The sequence below is a fragment of the Podarcis tiliguerta genome (assembly GCF_965153285.1).
Source record: "Podarcis tiliguerta genome assembly, chromosome: 13".
Classification (NCBI taxonomy): Eukaryota; Metazoa; Chordata; class Lepidosauria; order Squamata; family Lacertidae; genus Podarcis; species Podarcis tiliguerta.
In genome coordinates, this window is record NC_139546.1 from 7,906,252 (window position 1) to 7,925,007 (window position 18,756).

The following is an 18,756-nucleotide window of genomic DNA, read 5'->3' on the forward strand; positions in this document are numbered from 1 at the left end:
TTATTGTGTTATACATATCTTTATGAGTTTGAATTTGTAATCTCTGTTAGAGTTTGTAATCTCTATTTGAGTTTGTAACCCTTGTCAGAATACATACTTTTGAATGGCTTAGTTTTTGTTACTATTGACTACTGATTTGCGAGTAGGGACCACTCCCACTGTTGAAACTTACATTGGCCTGAGTTCTTGGTGTGCTTTTTTCTTGGTATAAGCAGAAAGATGGCAGGAGGAGGTCTGCTTGAGATGCCCCCCCAGATTTCTATACGGAGGGATTGGAGCAGGGGTTCTGCAGTAGTTGAGCACTCTTGCACTAAAGACTCACCCCATCCCAGTGGCGTAGCTAGCTGCTCGGGTGCCCGGGGCAGTGTGCGTGCCCTGCAGCCAGGGGCGGGGTGAGCTGCCCATGGGGGTGGGGTAAGCCAAGGCACACCCCCCTTCCTACGCCACTGCGTGGAGCCTCTCCTCAGCTTCCCCCTCAGCTGTAGGGTGTGGCTGAGGCGGTGGGCAGATGCCAGCCCCGCGCTGCTCGAAAAAGCACCGCGGAGCTCACAGACGGTCTGCCGCTGCACCCCCCTCAGGAGAGACGTGTGGCTCAGGCACGCTACCAGTGGTGTAGCAAGGGGGTGCAGTGGGTGCAGAGTTATTTAAAAAACTCCTGAGGCCAATTTTTATTTATTATAAAAACACATAGTTTTGCCATTTTGTCACCCCCTCAGTTATGACGCGGGTGGCGCTGTGGGTTAAACCACAGAGCCTAGGACTTGCCAATCAGAAGGCCGGCGGTTCGAATCCTTGTGACGGGGTGAGCTCCCGTTGCTCGGTCCCTGCTCCTGCCAACCTAGCAGTTCGAAAGCACGTCTGAGTGCAAGTAGATAAATAGGTACCACTCCGGCGGGAAGGTAAACGCCGTTTCTGTGCGCCGCTCTGGTTCGCCAGAAGTGCCTTAGTCATGCTGGCCACATGACCCGGAAGCTGTACGCCGGCTCCCTTGGCCAGTAAAGTGAGATGAGCGCGGCAACCCCAGAGTCGGCCACGACTGGACCTAATGGTCAGGGGTCCCTTTAGCTTTACCTTTAACAGTTATGACACCCGGGGTGACCTGCACCCACCGCACCCCCCCCTTCCTACGCCACTGCCCCATCCCTACCCATGCCTTAAAAATGTTCAGACGCACAGGGCACACACCCTCCTACTGCTTTTGGAGCATTTAAAGGAGCAGGACAGGTTTCTAGGTTGTAATCTGGGCATGTTTGCTGGAGTAAAGGCAGGGCTTATCCGCACTTAGCTTTCCGGGCTCAAGTGCAAGCTTTAAAACTCCATGTCAAGGGCGCCTCCCCTTTTCTTTTGCTCCGGAGATTTCCCTACAAAAACACACTCTCTAAAGCATGACCAGAGCAAACAGAAATCTGTGGAAAACCCAAGTTAGCATTTGCTATGACTGAGTGATAAAGAGCGGGCTTTCACAGGGAGAGATCAGGGCAAATAAAATAAATAAATGCTGAGCTTTTAAAGTACGGAACTGTATCTTGAAAGAGTGGGGCAAAAGTTGAGTGTGGAGAGATTAGTAGGGTTGCCCCCTTTTTTAGTTTTATTTTCTCTCTGCCTTTAACATGAAGCAGTTGAATGCTTCTTGAAATGAAAGTGAAGCCCATGGTGAGAAAAGGCTTCACTTGCTACATTTCTGTGTGTCAGTGTCAGCCAGGCCATTGTTTCCTTTAGGGCTCGGTAGCAGGGGCAGTAAAGAAAGATAGCACATAGAGATGGGGAATAGACTTGCTACAATTCTCATGTAGGACCAGGTGCGCAGCCTGGGAGTCATTCTGGACTGACAGCTGTCCATGGAGGCGCAGGTTAAGTCTGTGTCCAGGGCAGCTGTCTACCAGCTCCATCTGGTATGCAGGCTGAGACCCTATCTGCCCGCAGACTGTCTCACCAGAGTGGTGCATGCTCTAGTTATCTCCCGCTTGGACTACTGCAATGCGCTCTACGTGGGGCTACCTTTGAAGGAGACCCGGAAACTGCAGCTAATCCAGAACACGGCAGCTAGACTGGTGTCTGGGAGCGGCTGCCGAGACCACATAACACTGGTCCTAAAAGACCTACATTGGCTCCCAGTATGTTTCCAAGCACAATTCAAAGTCTTGGTGCTGACCTTTAAAGCCCTAAACGGCCTCGGTCCAGTATACCTGAAGGAGCGTCTCCACCCCCATCGTTCTACCTGGACACTGAGGTCCAGCGCCGAGGGCCTTCTGGCGGTTCCCTCCCTGCGAGAAGTGAGGTTCAGGGAACTAGGCAGAGGGCCTTCTTGGTAGTGGTGCCTGCCCTGTAGAACGCCCTCCCGTCAGAGGTCAAGGAAATAAACAACTATCTGACTTTTAGAAGACATCTGAAGGCAGCCCTGTTTAGGGAAGTTTTTAATGTGTGCCATTTTATCATATTTTTAATATCCTCTTGGGAGCTGACCAGAGTGGCTGGGGAGGCCTGGCCAGATGGGCAGGGTATAATAAATCATCATTATCTAAATGGGAACTGATTTTAGAATGAATTGATTTTAGAATGCTGTATTATTTTACTGTTGTTAGCCACTCAGTGCCCAGCTTTGGCTGGGGAGGGCAGGATATAAATAAAATTTTATTTTTATTATTATTAACCTACTAAGTCAATTCACGTGGGACACGGGTGGCGCTGTGGGTTAAAGCCTCAGTGCCTAGGGCTTGCCGATCGAAAGGTCGGCAGTTCGAATCCCCGCGGCGGGGTGCGCTCCCGTTGTTCGGTCCCAGCGCCTGCCAACCTAGCAGTTCGAAAGCACTCTCGGGTGCAAGTAGATAAATAGGGACCGCTTACCAGCGGGAAGGTAAACGGCGTTCCGTGTGCGGCTCTGGCTCTCCAGAGCAGCGATGTCACGCTGGCCACGTGACCCAGAAGTGTCTGTGGACAGCGCTGGCCCCCGGCCTCTTGAGTGAGATGGGCGCACAACCCTAGAGTCTGTCAAGACTGGCCCGTACGGGCAGGGGTACCTTTTAAGTCAATTCACACTTTTGAAAGTGAACTGAACCATATCCACCTTTTGAAGTTCGCACATCTCCCAAACTTGTCATGCAATCTTCTAGCCAAGGAATGCATACTTAGGCATATGCCTAAGCATGCAAGAATGCACGATGTTAGGGGAGATTGCTTTGCAAAAACGTGTAAAGAAATTTGCACTAAAATAGTGATGAATTTTCATGAGGATCTTTTTAAAATGTGAGCTGATGAAGAAATGTGGAGAAGTGAACTCAAGACTAGAAAGGGCAGGAAAAAAACAACCACCCAATTAAAGTACTATGTGCTGAGAACGAAGGGAACCTGGTGTTGATGCCTTGATTGATTGATTGATTGATTGATTGATTGATTATTACTCTACTGCAGAGAAAGGGCAGGAAAACAGAGCAACAGGATCCACCAGGGAAGCAATAATAAGTGCAACCATGAGAGGTGGGAGAAAGGAAAAGCAGCGAGATTCCCACCGACTAAAGGCTCATCTACGTTTACCTTGAAAAACCCAAACAGCCGTAACAACTGGGTTTTCCTGGGGAAAGCAGCAGGGCAAAAAATGGCGCACAGATACGAACCAGGAAGCTTAGCAAGCACAGGACCAAAGGTTAAGTGTGAGTGAGCCCCAGGTCATGCCCATTGAGTGAATGGAACATTATAGAACGTACATGTAATACTTCTCATGTGCAGAATACTGGGCTGCAGGTCTGGATGTAGCAAGCAAGCAAAAGGGCAACCTCCATCTGCAAGCAGATTGTTGCTGTTGCTTTTAAAAATATATCTAGAGTTTAAATGCCACTGTGTACCTTGCGTAGTTTGGCACCAAGAGTAGGAAAAATGATCTGCGAGAAAACCAATCAAAATAAAAACTGGGAGAGGCTTCTTTTTTAAAAAATAAAATGCATGTGATTTGTCTTTGTTATAATGTTAAGGCACTTCGCTACCCCTTCATGAGAGGTTCAGCAATCTATGAGGAAGGGAACATTTGCATGCTGAAACCGTGCCATCTTGGTTTTGTAAAATAAATAAAATTCAAAGGTTTCCCCCTTTTCTTTCCTCTTTGGCAAACGTGTTTCGGTTTTTTCCCTCCAGAACACTGCAGGAAGTGAGGTTCTTAGCATCCTGTCTTGACAGCACTGGTGTCATTCTTTCACAACTGTTGAACTACTGCCAAGAGAGAGAGAGCGAGACCAGGATTAATCCTCTCTGCAACAGGATTCTGTTTTTCTTCCTCAAAGCGGTGTAATAATAGCATGGGGTAAGTAAGGGAAGAGGGACGCGGGTGGCGCTGTGGGTAAAAGCCTCAGCACCTAGGGCTTGCCGATCGAAAGGTCGGCGGTTCGAATCCCCGCGGCGGGGTGAGCTCCCGTTGTTTGGTCCCAGAGCCTGCCAACCTAGCAGTTCGAAAGCACTCCCGGGTGCAAGTAGATAAATAGGGACCGCTCTGGCGGGAAGGTAAACGGCGTTTCCGTGTGCGGCTCTGGCTCGCCAGAGCAGCGATGTCACGCTGGCCACGTGACCCGGAAGTGTCTCTGGACAGCGCTGGCCCCCGGCCTCTTGAGTGAGATGGGCGCACAACCCTAGAGTCTGTCAGGACTGGCCCGTATGGGCAGGGGTACCTTTACCTTTACCTTTTAAGTAAGGGAAGAGGCAGCAAAGTGGTGACCTCACCAAACCAGGGGTACAGAAAGGGGGATGCGGTGGGGGCGGTTCACCCCGGGTGTCATCCCGGGGGGGGGTGACAAAATCCCCCCAGGGCAGGTTGCATTGCTTTGCCGCAAACGACCCCCTGCCAGGAGGATCACGCCGCCTTGCTGTGATCGGACCCCCCACTGGGAAGATTGCGCCATTGCGCCGCAATTAGCCCCCCTCTGCCACTGCACCACACTCTATTCCTGAGTCCCGAGAGATTTAGGGTGCAGTTCTTAAAATATACCGTATTTTTCGCTCTATAAGACGCATCAGACCACAAGACGCACCTAGATTTTGGAGGAGGAAAACAAGAAAAAAAAATATTCTGAATCTCAGAAGCCAGAACAACAAGAGGGATTGCTGCGCAGTGAAAGCAGCAATCTCTCTTGCTGTTCTGGCTTCTGTGAAGAAGAAGAAGAAGAAGAAGAAGAAGAAGAAGAAGAAGAAGAAGAAGAGTTTGGATTTGATATTCCGCCTTTCACTCCCTTTAAGGAGTCTCAAAGCGGCTAACATTCTCCTTTCCCTTCCTCCCCCACAACAAACACTCTGTGAGGTGAGTGGGGCTGAGAGACTTCAAAGAAGTGTGACTGGCCCAAGGTCACCCAGCAGCTGCATGTGGAGGAGCAGAGACGCGAACCCGGTTCCCCAGATTACGAGTCCACCGCTCTTAACCACTACACCACACTGGCTCTCTCTCTCTCTCCTGCGCAGCCTGCATTCGCTCCATAAGACGCGCACACATTTCCCCTTACTTTTTAGGAGGGAAAAAGTGAGTCTTATAGAGCAAAAAATACGGTAATTCGTCTCTCTCAAAGTCTAAACCTAGCCTACCACACTTTCCTTCAGCGTGTATCAGGATCCAAAGGGGGTCTTGAACATATAGTATGAGAGAGAAAGGATGTGGTGTCATGGTTAGATTGTTGGACCAGGAACTGGGAGACCAGTCTTCAAATCCCTACTTGGCCACTAAGTTCACTGGGTGAACTGGACAAACTAACAGGAAAGATCAGATATATACGAGATCAAAAGTTCATTGAAGACTGGGGGAAATTTTCAGACTATCTGAAATGTGTATGTGATGAGCAAATAACGCTAGTGGGATTTCAAGAAGTTCTGTAAATGATAGAGGACTATTGTATTGATGAAAACAAAGTGTGTGAAGGTTTATAAAATGCAATATAAAATTAGGAAATGCGTATTTAAAAATTTGAATAATGGATGATTGTCAGAGAGGTTGAAGGAAGTCTAAAAGAGAAAATATGTGATAAATTTAGATTGGATACTATAAATGTATGTTGGAAAATTTAATAAAAAATTTTTTAAAAAAGTTCACTCGGTGACCTTGGGTCAGACACCATCTCGCAGCCTAACCCAACCATGGACACCACCTGCAGCTCCGTGGGGAAAATAGTGGCTTAATAATAAAATAAATAGATTTAGCCAACTCTCAGGGCTGTCTTAAGCATATGTGGCACCGGGGTGCAAATATCCACCTGGCGCCCCCCCCCCCCCAGTCCCAGGCATGCAGGAAGGCAGAGCTGGCCGGCCATATCAGTGTCTTGCTGGCTTGGTCACCCCCGAACTTGCGGCACAGAGCCACCCGCAGCAGAAGAGCCCACTGATCAGACCGATGGGTGGGCTCTTCCCTGGACTCAACTCTCAGGCCCTGGACTCTCGGCCTGGCACCCCTGAGAGCCCGGCGCCCGGGTGCCCTGCACCCCAGCACCTATGGGTAAAACGGCCCTGCCAACTCCGGAAGGGATTACAGGGAGGCCAGACTTCGCTATACAGACAGACAAGAGCAGATCAGGTGCTACTTCACTGACCCTTTAACAGAGATGTGCTGAGCTCCTGATGAATCCAAGGTAGATTCTGAGAATATGGAACAATCCATTGAGAAGGTCTCCCACATGGGTCACCTTGAAATAAACAGGAGCACGACACCTCTTGATGAATTATTACTGCTCAGGCAGACGAAAAGGTAAAATGCTTTTTAATGTGCCATACATTCTAATTTCCTGAATAAATTTGCCCTCCGTTGAAGTTTATCGGGTGCTGTGGTCTAAACCACTGAGCTTCTTGGTCTTGCCAATCAGAAGGTTGGTGGTTCGAATCCGTGAGCTCCCGTTGCTCTGTCCCATCTCCTGCCAACCAAGTAGTTCGAAAGCACACCATTGCAAGCAGATGAATAAGTATAGTGGTACCTCGGGTTACATACGCTTCAGGTTACATGCGCTTCAGGTTACAGACTCCGCTAACCCAGAAATAGTACCTCGGGTGAAGAACTTTGCTTCAGGACGAGAACAGAAATCGTGCTCCAGCGGCACAGCGGCAGCAGGAGGCCCCATTAGATAAAGTGGTGCTTCAGGTTAAGAACAGTTTCAGGTTAAGAACGGACCCCCGCAACGAATTAAGTACTTTACCTTGACCTTTACATTCTTATTTCCTGAACAAATTTGCTCTCTGTTGAAGTTTATTGGGTTGCAGTCCAAATTATGTGGACGGCAATGGTAGTACAGTGGTACCTCGGGATGTGAACGGAATCCGTTCTGGAGCCCCGTTCACATCCTGAACACGACAGTGCACCTGCATGTGCGCGGGTCACGTTTTGACACTTCCACGCATGCGCGTGACATAATTTTGAGCGTCTGCGCATGCGCAAGCGGCGAAACCCGGAAGTAACGTGCTCTGTTACTTCCGGGTTGCCACAGAGTGCAACCCGAAAGCGCTCAACCTGAAACACATTCAACCCGAGGTATGACTGTACTCAGTAGAGTGGCAGAGTCACGGCCACATCATAGCTCTGCTGCTCACGCCAAGCAGCATGAAAGGGGCAACAGGAGCATATGTCTCTTCACCATGTCAGCTCTCAGGCTGGTGCAGCAAAGAGCCTCCCCACACACACACTTGGGGGCTTTCAACTGGCTGCTGTCTTTGACACTTGGATTCCTAGAGAGCAACTGCTCTTCACCAAAGCCAACACCTTATTATATTAGCCATGTTCAAATATATAAAAGGATGTCACATAGAGGAGGGAGAAAGGTTGTTTTCTGCTGCTCCAGAGAAGCGGACACGGAGCAATGGATCCAAACTACAAGAAAGAAGATTCCACCTAAACATTAGGAAGAACTTCCTGACAGTAAGAGCTGTTCGACAGTGGAATTTGCTGCCAAGGAGTGTGGTGGAGTCTCCTTCTTTGAAGGTCTTTAAGCAGAGGCTTGACAACCATATGTCAGGAGTGCTCTGATGGTGTTTCCTGCTTGGCAGGGGGTTGGACTCGATGGCCCTTGTGGTCTCTTCCAACTCTATGATTCTATGATTCTATGACTTTTAAGATACATTGACCATGAAGATGGAAGGACCAAGAGGTACAATTAACCATTGGTCATGTTTGTCTCAAGACAGAGATAAAGCCCCCTTTTTAAGAGGATAATTACACAGCAGTCCATATGAGCAAAAGCCTTGGATACAATATTTTACGTCTGGGCTCATGCCTTATGTGGACACTACAGGGTCAGGCAATATGGTTTGGGCCTTCATTTCTGGTCTCGAGGAAATATTTCCATAGTTGCCAGGCAAGGTGGGGTAGCTTGTTCAAAGACAAATTACAGGTAGAACAGGTGGAATTACAGGTTGTATGGAGGTACGCATCTCCATATGAACTTGCCTGGGCTTTGAGATCTTCCGGGAGGCCTTTCTCTTGCTCCTGCCACCTTCAGAGGCATGTGAGGACATGAGAGATGGCCTTATCATAGAATCATAGAATCATAGAATCATAGAGTTGGAAGAGACCACAAGGGTCATCGAGTCCAACCCCCTGCCAAGCAGGAAACACCATCAGAGCACTCCTGACATATGGTTGTCAAGCCTCTGCTTAAAGACCTCCAAAGAAGGAGACTCCACCACACTCCTTGGCAGCAAATTCCACTGTCGAACAGCTCTTACTGTCAGGAAGTTCTTCCTAATGTTTAGGTGGAATCTTCTTTCTTGTAGTTTGTATCCATTGCTCCGTGTCCGCTTCTCTGGAGCAGCAGAAAACAACCTTTCTCCCTCCTCTATGTGACATCCTTTTATATATTTGAACATGGCTATCATATCACCCCTTAACCTCCTCTTCTCCAGGCTAAACATGCCCAGCTCCCTTAGCCGATCCTCATAAGGCATTGTTTCCAGGCCTTTGACCATTTTGGTTGCCCTCCTCTGTACACGTTCTAGTTTGTCAGTGTCCTTCTTGAACTGTGGTGCCCAGAACTGGACACAGTACTCCAGGTGAGGTCTGACCAGAGCAGAATACAGTGGCACTATAACTTCCCTTGATCTAGATGCTATACTCCTATTGATGCAGCCCAGAATTGCATTGGCTTTTTTAGCTGCCGCGTCACACTGTTGGCTCATGTTAAGTTTGTGGTCAACCAAGACTCCTAGATCCTTTTCACATGTACTGCTCTCAAGCCAGGTGTCACCCATCTTGTATTTGTGCCTCTCATTTTTTTTGCCCAAGTGCAATACTTTACATTTCTCCCTGTTAAAATTCATCTTGTTTGTTTTGGCCCAGTTCTCTAATCTGTCAAGGTCGTTTTGAAGTGTGATCCTGTCCTCTGGGGTGTTAGCCACCCCTCCCAGTTTGGTGTCATCTGCAAATTTGATCAGGATGCCCTTGAGTCCATCATCCAAGTCGTTGATAAAGATGTTGAATAAGACTGGGCCCAAGACAGAACCCTGTGGCACCCCACTAGTCACTCTTCTCCAGGATGAAGAGGAACCATTGATGAGCACCCTTTGGGTCCGGTCAGTCAGCCAGTTACAAATCCACTGAGTGGTAGCATAGTCAAGACCGCATTTTACCAGCTTCTTTACAAGAATATCATGGGGCACCTTGTCAAATGCCTTGCTGAAATCAAGGTAGACTACATCCACTGCGTTCCCTTCATCTACCAGGCTTGTAATTCTGTCAAAAAATGAGATCAGGTTAGTCTGACATGACTTATTTTTCAGAAATCCATGCTGACTATTGGTGATCACAGCATTCCTTTCTAGGTGCTCACAGATTGTTTGCTTAATGATCTGCTCCAGAATCTTCCCTGGTATTGATGTTAGACTGACTGGGCGGTAATTATTTGGGTCCTCTCTTTTCCCCTTTTTGAAAATAGGGACAACATTTGCCCTCCTCCAGTCTGCCGGGACTTCGCCTGTTCTCCAGGAATTCTCAAAGATCACTGCCAGTGGTTCTGAGATCACATCTGCCAGTTCTTTTAATACTCTTGGATGCAGTTCATCTGGCCCTGGAGACTTGAATACATCTAAACTAGCCAAGTATTCTTGTACTATCTCCTTAGTTATTCTGGGCTGTGTTTCCTCTGCTGAATCATTTCCTCCAAATTCTTCAGGTCGGGCATTGTTTTCTTTATCGGAGAAGACTGAGGCAAAGAAGGCATTGAGGAGTTCAGCCCTTTCTGTGTCCCCTGTTTGCATTTCACCATCTTCTCCTCTGAGTGACCCCACTGTTTCTTTGTTCTTCCTTTTGCTACGAACATACCCATAGAAGCCTTTTTTGTTGCTTTTAACCTCTCTAGCAAGCCTGAGTTCATTCTGTGCTTTAGCTTTTCTGACTTTGTGTCTACACGTGCTGGCTATTTGTTTGAATTCCTCTTTGGTGGTTTCCCCCCTTTTCCATTTTTTGTACACATCCTTTTTTAATCTTAACTCAGTTAAAAGTTCTTTAGATAGCCACCCTGGCTTCTTTAGGCACCTTCCATGTTTCCGTCTCATTGGTATTGCCTGAAGTTGTGCTTTTACTATCTCCCTCTTAACAAACTCCCAGCCATCATGAACTCCCTTTCCTTTTAGTATTACTGTCCATGGGATCTCACCCAGCACTTCCCTAAGTTTTATGAAGTCGGCTTTCTTAAAGTCAAGAAATTGAGTCCTAGTATGCTTGGCTGCTCCTTTCCGTTGTATAGTAAACTTCAGAAGAGCATGATCACTTGCGCCTAATGATCCTTCCACTTCTACCCCATTAACCAGGTCATCGACATTGGTTAGGACCAGATCTAAAATGGCTGTTCCTCTTGTTGCTTCTCCCACTTTCTGGACAATGAAGTTGTCTGCAAGGCCAGTGAGGAATCTGTTTGACCTTATGCTCTTGGCTGAGTTTGACATCCAACAAATATCTGGGTAATTGAAGTCCCCCATTACTACTATCTCCCTTCCCTTCTCAGTGGCTGTTCCCAGGCTGTGGAACTCCCTTCCATGGAAGGCTGGATTGACCTCCTCTCTACCTTCATTTTGCTGGCAGGCAGATCTTTTGTTTTGTTTTGTTCCAACAGGTCTTGGGCTGTTGTGGCAGGGTCTTCTCAGGATAGGCATTACACGCACAAAGAGAGAGGGATTGCTGCTTTTAAATGGTATTTTAGTGCAGATTTTAGTAGGGTTATTTATTTAACTTGCTTTTTAAAATATTTATCTTCACTGTGTGTTTTTTAGTTGCATTTATTTTAATTTATGCTATGAGCTGCCTTTATTCTAGACTCAATGGAGACTAAGTACTACCTAGATAGTCCACACACACTCTAGATCGGGCTTCTTTAACCTCGGCCCTCCAGATGATTTGAGACTACAATTCCCATCATCCCTGACCACTGGTCCTGCTAGCTAGGGATCATGGGAGTTGTAGGCCAAAAAACATCTGGAGGGCCGAGGTTGAGGAAGTCTGCTCTAGATCTATGGCATATTTTGTGTCCCTTAAAAGTGCTTCTTGAGAAACCGGCCTCATTCTGAAAAGGAAAGCTCGTTGCTGGTTGATTTTGCCTTGCTCAGCAGCATGCCCCTTTGAAATGACATTTTGGGCCACCACTTCCTTCTTCATTCACCTGGAGCTTGTGCAGGATAGAGAAGACATTGCTAGCCTAATGAAGGGGAGAGTTTTCAAATGGTATCATGTAACCATATCTGGCACCTTGGCTATACAGTGGTACCTTGGTTTAAGAACAGACCTGTTTATGAACGATTCGGTTGACGAACTCCGAAAACTGGAAGAAGTGTCCTGGTTTGTGAACTTTACCTCGGTCTACGAACAGAATCCGAACAGTGGAAGGGCACCGGCGGCGAGAGGCCTCATTAGGGAAAGCACACCTCAGTTTAAGAAAGGTTTCGGTTTAAGAATGAACTTCCAGAACGGATTAAGTTCGTAAACTGAAATACCACTGTATAGTTTTCCTCCAATGCTGACGATGTACCTTTTTTTAAAAAAATGGTTTCAACCTACCCAGGGGCATTAGGTGAGCAAATATTAATACTACTTCCATAAAATGGCCAATTGAGACCTGAAGATGCTTTGTTGTTGTTTAGTCGTTTAGTCGTGTCTGACTCTTCATGACCCCCTGGACCAGAGCACGCCAGGGACTCCTATCTTCCACTGCCTCCCACAGTTTGGTAAAACTCATGCTGGTAGCTTCGAGAACACTGCCCAACCATCTCGTCCTCTGTCATCCCCTTTTCCTTGTGCCCTCCATCCTTCCCAACATCAGGGTCTTTTCCAGGGAGTCTTCTCTTCTCATGAGGTGGCCAAAGTCTTGGAGCCTCAGCTTCAGGATCTGTCCTTCCAGTGAGCCCTCAGGGCTGATTTCCTTCAGAATGGATACGTTTGATCTTCTTGCAGTCCATGGGACTCTCAAGAGTCTCCTCCAGCACCATAATTCAAAAGCATCAAATCTTCGGCGATCAGCCTTCTTTATGGTCCAGCTCTCACTTCCATACATCACGACTGGGAAAACCAGTATGCTAGCTATGACTAAACCATTAAATTCCCATTGTTTTTACTGTAACCATCAGCACAGCAAAAAGGCAGGGCATGGCAGGCAAACCGGGTGCCGAGGTGGCTGCATGTTCATTGCCATTGCGTAACGCGGGGCTGAGGTTCTGATTCATGTAAGCACGATGAGGAGTACCTATCTCAGGGCTGACCCAGCAGAGAGAGGTGGAACGAGAGCTGGCTCTGCCTCAAGAAACATCACATCCAGAGTTTCTGGGGTTCACCTGAGGCTGCTCAAGGTGACTGGCTCCAGGAAGATGTAGCAGATAAGATTTGACTTCACACTCAAGTCTGACAGAATTAGCAGGAGCACGTGTGACCTGCCCTTTTTCCTTCCTGTACATATGTACGGCAAAAGCTCCACTTAGCCACCCTGAAACATGTCGCAGTCTCTGTGTGAGGGAGGAGAGCAGGGCCTCACCTTTTCACCCCACCCTCACAGTTGTGCCCCACAATGGCCTTGCCTCAGGGCTAACTGTGCTTGCCAAAGGCCCCATGTTGGAACCCTGAGCTACCCCATAGTCCTCACTCCTACAACATCAGTACAGCAACACTAGACTGCTATGTAAGGACGCAGGTGGTGCTGTGGTCTAAAACCACTGAGCCTCTTGGGCTTGCCGATCGGAAGGTCGGCGGTTCGAATCCCCATGACGGGGTGAGCTTCCTTTACCTTTACCTTTACTAGTCTGCTATGTAGGGCTGGCATAGCCCACACTATCTGAAGCAGAATGCTGCTCACTGCAATATGGATATACAGTGGTACCTCGGGTTAAGTACTTAATTCATTCCGAAGGTTTATTCTTAACCTGAAACTGTTCTTAACCTGAAGCACCACTTTAGCTAATGAGGCCTCCTGCTGCCGCTGCGCCGCCGGCATGCAATTTCTGTTCTCATCCTGAAGCAAAGTTCTTAACCCGAGGTACTATTTCTGGGTTAGCAGAGTCTGTAACCTGAAGCGTATGTAACCCAAGGTACCACTGTACTAATGGTGGATTGCATTTGCATTCGTATTAGAATAATGTTTACCAAGGTCCGACTGTCCGATTTTGTCACCTAAGGTGAGAGCAGTAAGAAGAAGAAGAAGAAGAGTTTGGATTTGATATCCCGCCTTTCAGGAGTCTCAAAGCGGCTATCATTCTCCTTTCCCTTCTTCGCCCACAACAAACACTCTGTGAGGTGAGTGGGGCTGAGAGACTTCAGAGAAGTGTGCCTGGCCCAAGGTCACCCAGCAGCTGCATGTGGAGGAGCGGGGAATCGAACCCAGTTCACCAGATTACGAGTCTACTGCTCCTAACCACTACACCACACTGGCTCACCAGCGGTTGTCGTGTCCCTGCCAAAGTCCTGCTTACAGGGTTCTCACAGTGGCAACTTTCAGATTTCAGTGGTGGGTCCCTGCTACCATGGAAGACGTGGCAGCAGCTTCTCCTCACTTCTCTGGTGGGATTGGGAAGCAGGGGGCAGATCTACTAGGAAACCAACGACGCTTAGGCTTCAGGGCCCCAATCCCAGAGCGGCCCCAGAAACAAGTTTTGTCCATATTGCTTAAAAGTGTTGGGTCTAGTAGACCCAATCTGAGCCATGTAACTCAAATTGATTCATTTCTTGTTGCATATATTTCAACAATCCCAAAGCTCCCGTTTGCCAGAAGCGGCTTAGTCATGCTGGCCACATGACCTGGAAGCTGTACGCCGGCTCCCTCGGCCAATAAAGCTAGATGAGCGCCACAACCCCAGAGTCAGTCACGACTGGACCCAATGGTCAGGGATCCCTTTACCTTTTATTGCTTACAGTGGTTGAAATTGACAGGCTAAAAGAGTAGTAACTTTGGAGCAGCTAGACTGACTTTCCATCATATCCTCTCATACTTTATGTGCTCTGCTGCCTGACCTATCTCCGTCCTGCTGGGCAACAGAGCTGCAGGCAACAATAAAACAAAAGATGGTGATGAACAGGCAACATGGCAAAGCAATTAGAGCTTTCCGCTTCTCCATACAATTAAAAAAATAAAATTGCAATTATAGGTCTAAGCCAAACGGTGTGCATGCTAGATTGGATCCTGAGGACTTAAGCTTGTGGTTAAGATGGAAGAGCAACTTTTGTACCCTATGGCTTCGGCTCATTTTCTTGTTTAGGTTTTGAGGTTTGTAGAGTTTGTTAAGCCTTCCCCTCGGGACTAGACTTCAAAGATACTGAGGAAGAAAGCCACGAGACAGAAGGAAGATGAATGGAAAGGGCTGTAAGAATTTTTTTTACCGAGGAAGAAGGAAGGAAGGGAGCTAATAGCACAGCACTGTGAGGATTGCACTGGATTGCTGAAACTCTCTCATAAAGTAAGCTCTCTGATAAAGCCGAATGATTCAATTGACGTGTGTTAAGGATGTGCGCCATTTTTACTTGACAGCCCTAAAGGCAATAAGATAAGGACAGCCTGCTAGATCCAGTGTTCTTCTCTCATGGTGGCTGAACAGTTGCTTGGGCAAAACCAGCAAGCAGGATTCGAACGAAAGACCCCTCTCCCCTCTTGTGGTTTCCAGCAACTGGCATTTAGAAGCATAGTTGACTCCAACTGTGGATACAGAAAATAGCCATCCTGGCTAGTAGCTATCGACAGCACTCTCTTCCTGGGGGAATCTATCTAATCCTCTTTTAGGGCCACCCAACATGGGGGCCATCGCTGCCTCCATTGTTTAATTATGCATTGTGTGAAGAAGCGCTTTCTTTTACCCGCCTTGAATCTTCCAACATTCACAAACCAAGTGGGGAAATGCAATTCCTGCAAAGCAGTGGCTTTCAAAACTGCAGCCCTCCCTCACGACTTAATTCAACCGTGGGGAGGTGTTTGCTTCCCTTCTGTTTAACTCCCAATCCTGGCCAGCTGTGGCCTTGCACTGCTTTCTGTTGCCAATGCACCAATGCCATACCATATAAGCAGCCCGTGGCCAGTCATCAGGTGGCCTTGGGGCCGGGCAGGGTAGCAGGACAGGTGGATATTTCTATCTTCCCAAACGTTCATGCAAAGTTTTTTTGGGGGGTGTCTCTTACCTAAGCTTCCCCACTCCCATTTTGGCTTTCCAGCACACCTGGATTTATGGATGCACTACATAACTAGAAAAGGGAACGATAATAATAATAATAATAATAATAATAATAATAATAATAATAATAATTTATTTATAGCCCACCCATCTGGCTAGGCTTCCCCAGCCACTCTGGGCGGCTTCCAACAAAACACTAAAATACAATAACCTATTAAACATTAAAAGCTTCCCTAAACAGGGCTGCCTTCAGATGTCTTCTAAAAGTTTGGTTGTTATTTTTCTCTTTGACATCTGGTGGGAGGGCGTTCCACAGGGTGGGTGCCACTACCGAGAAGGCCCTCTGCCTGGTTCCCCGTAACTTGGCTTCTCGCAACGAGGGAACCGCCAGAAGGCCCTTGGCGCTGGACCTCAGTGTCCGGGCTTTAACAATGGACACTGTTCATTGTTCACCAATGGACACCAAACAATAGAAGACTAGCCAATCAACATAAGGCAATGTAAGCTACCAGACAGTCTGAGCATGAGAGTCACATGAGGTTTATGAAATGCATTAATTTAATAAATTACAATTCAACAGATGCACAACCATAACGTAAGTGCCATAAGAAATGCCTCTGGATGAACAAGTAGAACAGCATTTTTCCTAGGGGCAAACTATTGTTCTTGGAATTCTGGGAACCAGTTTTATCCATGCAACAGACAGTCCTTCCTCGAGGAAAAATCTCTGGATCCTACATCCTAAACCCTAAGAACGCAAGGGCTGCCTGACTCGATCCGGGCGTCCATCTACTTCAACATTTCCACTCCAGCGACAGTCCTTCAGACTACTTAAAATGTTTAATGCCCTCTTTTCCACACACTTTCACGACCTCATGAGGAAACGTTGCAATATAATAATTCAAAACACACAGAGAGAATCACTGCAATAATAGTTTCAATAGAACGTCATGTCAGCAGCAAGCAATCGAGAAAGCAGTTTTAAGGCTATCCAGCAGCCCAGATGCCTTTCGAAGCTCACAAGCAAAGACTCCTTGTTCTTTTGATAGCCGCTTTGCTGAAGGATCGTATGCCAATATTGTGAAAGAAAGAAAAAATGCCAAGTATATAAAACTAACAAATAAATCCTGTGCTTTCCCCGCTCCCAAACACCTGATGCTCAACATGTATAGACAGCCTGGACACAGAGACTTTGCAGAACTCAGTTGTCACAAGCAAGTGTTCATTTATCAGGGGAAAGATAGCAAAGTACTAAACCGAGGGGAAAATTTTTACAGAAAGATAAAGCAGTACAGTGAGAGCATTGACGTGTTCACACAAGAAATCCCAGTGAATTTGGGCTTGAACCCCCGTGTCTGTGCCCCAAACTGCAGCCTCCTTTTCTCCTTTTCTTAACTGCTCCTCTCCCCTGAAATCCCATACAGACAGCAGCCTCCGCAGCAGAGAGAGAGAGAGAGAGATATGAGGCACTGCATTCTCACATGTCTGTCACACTTCCATATCCCTTGTAAATGTATACAGCAGTCAGAGGGTGGTCAGTCCACTGAATGAGTGCCAGCCAGGGGCAAGGTCTCTTCTTGCCTTTTCCTCAGCTGTTTTCGCTGCCTCAATACTTTCTTCCAGTAACAAGAAAGAAAGAAAGCACCTACTAGCAAAGTCTACTTTTCATACAAATTATACAACCAGAGAGGCACAGCCAGTTTGAGGGGGGGTGATGTGGAAACAGCCTCCCCAACTCTGGCAGGGAATCCAAACTGTTGCAATGTCGGCCTCTGCCTCCTTGTCGAAAACCATCCACAGTTTTTAAAAAGTAAAAGAGTTCTTACCTGCAGGTACTGGTTGTAGCTGAGGAGCCCTCGCCTCCACTGGGCGACATTCACAGCAGGTTGTGTGGCATGATCACTGTGAACATTTGATGCTTTATGGGCTGGATTAGGATTAAAAAAACGAAGCCACCAACACGATAGATAAAACAAGTTGGACAAGTCACGGTGACAAGCGATTCACCTCGTCGTAAGATTTCAAGGCAGGACTCATAACCATAACAGTGCCTTATGCTTAATAATAATGCCTTTCTTTCAAGAATCTGTATGACTTTGACAAGCAATAACTCATTGCGCCTTGCAACACAACCACAGAGAGGTTGGTAAACAAAAATTCGGGGAGCCCTGGAAAGCTTTACAGAGATCGGGGAGGGGGGGGGGGGAACTCCCTTCTGCTGGCCAAGCGAGATCAAATAAAAAAGACATTTGGCAGAACAGAATGAAACAAAGAATTTACAAAGAGTTCCCAGGAAGCTGGCATTAGAAAATGATGGATGTCTATTTAGGTAAATCAGTGTGGTCACCTGTAAATCAAAGGAACCAGACAGATTTATAACCGCTGGGAATATGGACCATTGATTCCCATGGAATTCGACTTTACCTCCATGTCAAAACCAGGTTCAGCTGGTTTGGGTCCTGCTGCAATTCCCAAAATGGGGGCCCACCCTCACCCCCAGGAATGCATTAAACAAGGTACCATAAAATATGTCTTGTGGTAACTTAAATGCTATGAGGTTTAGAACGATATACTGAACTTTCAGGAACTACAAAAATATGCCGAGCCCATCAGGTTTCAGAACTTGCAGCGAAACACAAACAAAAAACGTTTTGCCATACTGGAAATCAGAGTGACGTGCTTTCATTTTAAAAACAACCCCCCCCCCTTTTTCCCCCTACTTTGCTTTCGCAAGTAAAATAGTAAGGAAAAGCATAAGGCCACTATTTTTCCTAATTGCCCAGTAAAAGAATAAAACCTGCTCCCACTTCCCAAAGCTCTGCCCCAAAGATAAAACCAGGGTTTTGTTTTCCCCAGCCAGAACTCAGTTCCAGCACCTCTTAGGTGAGCCATTATAAGAGAACAAAGGAGGCGTTCATTGTGAGTTCCGGCTCCTCTTTTTCTATAAAAATAGCACTGGATAAATCCTATGGTAAATAAAAAATCCAAGGAGGAGTAGAACATTTTGCAGCTGGGTGGGACACTTCCTTCTGCTGGCCACCCTTTGAAAAATAAATAAATATTTCTAATAAACGTTGTTAACATTATCTTTTGATTCTGCAAACCTGTGCCCACTTGCCTGGGAGGAAACCTCAGTGTACACAAAGAAACTTACCATATTTTTCCGTCTATAAGACAGCCCCA

The 18,756-nt window shown here is 47.0% G+C and overlaps 1 protein-coding gene across 4 annotated transcripts in view; it reads right to left on the bottom strand.

Moving 5' to 3' along the window:
- The window catches only part of LOC310661550 (transmembrane protease serine 11A-like), a 74,514-nt gene extending 56,760 nt beyond the window's left edge, over positions 1–17,754 (bottom strand). For 3 of the 4 annotated variants that reach the window (XM_083407879.1, XM_083407880.1, XM_083407877.1), the window contains exon 1: positions 17,400–17,753. The gene's annotated coding sequence lies outside the window, so the exon portion shown is untranslated. Of the gene's footprint in view, positions 1–17,399 lie in introns of all 4 variants that reach the window. The other variant, XM_083407878.1, reaches the window with a different exon arrangement.
- Between the last annotated feature and the right edge of the window lie 1,002 nt (positions 17,755–18,756).